The following is a 2,733-nucleotide window of genomic DNA, read 5'->3' on the forward strand; positions in this document are numbered from 1 at the left end:
GCATATGAGGCACCCTCAATTCCATTTTTTGTAGTTTTCTTTTATAAACTAAACTAGTGATAAAACAAGAAACTAAAAGATTCGATTGCAAGATCTAAAGATATACCTTCAAGCACTAACCTCCCTGGCAACGGCGCCAGAAACTGCTTGATGTCTACTACACAACCTTCTTCTTGTAGACGTTATTGGGCCTCCAAGTGCAGAGGTTTGTAGGACAGTAGCAAATTTCCCTCAAGTGGATGACCTAAGGTTTATCAATCTGTGGGAGGCGTAGGATGAAGATGGTCTCTCTCAAACAACCCTGCAACCAAATAACAAAGAGTCTCTTGTGTCCCCAACACACCCAATACAATGGTAAATTGTATATGTGCACTAGTTCGGCGAAGAGATGGTGATACAAGTGCAATATGGATGATAGATATAGGTTTTTGTAATCTGAAACAGCAAGGTAAATAATGATAAAAGTGAGCTAAAACGGTATTGCAATGTGTTGAAACAAGGCCTAGGGTTCATACTTTCACTAGTGCAAGTTCTCTCAACAATAATAACATAATTGGATTATATAACTATCCCTCAACATGCAACAAAGAGTCACTCCAAAGTCACTAATAGCGAAGAACAAATGAAGAGATTATGGTAGTGTACGAAACCACCTCAAAGTTATCCTTTCTGATTGATCTATTCAAGTGTCTGTAGTAAAATAACACGGAGCTATTCTTTCCGTTCAATCTATCATAGAGTTCGTACTAGAATAACACCTTAAGACACAAACCAACCAAAACTCTAATGTCACCTAGATACTCCAATGTCACCTCAAGTATCCGTGGGTATGGTTATACGATATGCATCATACAATCTCAGATTCATCTATTCAACCAACACAACAAACTTCAAAGAGTGCCCCAAAGTTTCTACTGGAGAGTCAAGACGAAAACATGTGCCAACCCCTATGCATAAGTTCACGAGGTCATGGAACTCGCAAGTTGATCACCAAAACATACATCAAGTGGATCACGTGATATCCCATTGTCACCACAGATAAGCACATGCAAGACATACATCAAGTGTTCTCAAATCCTTAAAGACTCAATCCGATAAGATAACTTCAAAGGGAAAACTCAATCCATTACAAGAGAGTAGAGGGGGAGAAACATCATAAGATCCAAATATAATAGCAAAGCTCGCGATACATCAAGATCGTGCCAACTCAAGAACACGAGAGAGAGAGAGAGAGAGATCAAAAACATAGCTACTAGTGCATACCCTCAGCCCCGAGGGTGAACTACTCCCTCCTCATCATGGAGAGCGCCGGGATGATGCAGATGGCCACCGGAGAGGGATCCCCCCCTCCGGCAGGGTGACGGAACGGGTCTAGATTGGTTTTCGGTTGCTACGGAGGCTTCTAGAGGCGGAACTCCCGATCTATTCTACTCCTCGATGTTTTTAGGGTATATGGACATATATAGGCGAAAGAAGTCAGTCAGGGGAGCCACGAGGGGCCCACGAGGGTGGGGGCGCCCAGAGGGTAGGGCGCGCCTCCCTGCCTCATGGCTTCCTCGAAGCTTCCCTGACGTCTACTCCAAGTCTCCGGGATTGCTTCCATTCCAAAAATAACTCTCCCGAAGGTTTCATTCCATTTGATATTCCTTTTCTTCGAAACACTGAAATAGGCAAGAAAACATCAATTTGGGTTGGGCCTCGGGTTAATAGGTTAGTCCCAAAAATAATATAGAAGTGTTTAGTAAAGCCCATAAACATCCAAAACATATAATATAATAGCATGAATACTTCATAAATTATAGATACGTTGGAGACATATCAAGAACTCTGTCAATCACTATCTTGATCTATAATAGCATGAATACTTCATTGTTACCGGCATGACACCATGATCTCCATCATCTTGATATTTTATCAACGTGTCGTCACATGGTCGTCTCACCAGCTATTGCTTTTGCAACTATTGCTATCACATAGCGATAAAGTAAAGCAATTACATGGCACTTGCATCTTATGCAATAAAGAGACAACCATAAGGCTCCTGCCAGTTGCTGATAACTTTAACAAAACATGATCATCTCATACAACAATTTATATCTCATCACGTCTTGACCATATCATATCACAACATGCCCTGCAAAAACAAGTTAGACGTCCTCTACTTTGTTGTTGCAAGTTTTACGTCACTGCTACGGGCTGAGCAAGAACCATTCTTACCTACGCATCAAAAACCACAACGCGGTATAGTGATTGCTTTTTGATCTTCAGAAAGAACCATGTTCATTGAATCTGATTCAACTAAAGCTGGAGAAACAGACATCTACTAGCCACCTCTGTGCGAAGCACGTCGGTAGAATCAGTCTCGCGTAAGCGTACGCGTAATGTCGGTCTGGGCCGCTTCATCCCACAATGCCGTTGAATCAAGAATCAACTAGTGACGGCAAGAAATATGTATATACCCACACCCACAACTCCTTTGTGCTCTACTCGTGCATATTACATCTACGCATAAACCTGGATCGGATGCCACTGTTGGGGAACGCAGTAATTTCAAAAAAAATCCTACGCACATGCAAGATCATGGTGATGCATAGCAACGAGAGGGGAGAGTATCGTCACCCTCGTAGACCGTAAGCGGAAGCGTTATGAGAACGCGGTCCATGTAGTCGTACGTCTTCACGATCTGGCCGATCCAAGTACCGAACATACGGCACCTCCGAGTTCAGCACACGT

Source organism: Triticum aestivum, chromosome 6A (assembly GCF_018294505.1).
Source record: "Triticum aestivum cultivar Chinese Spring chromosome 6A, IWGSC CS RefSeq v2.1, whole genome shotgun sequence".
Taxonomy (NCBI): Eukaryota; Viridiplantae; Streptophyta; class Magnoliopsida; order Poales; family Poaceae; genus Triticum; species Triticum aestivum.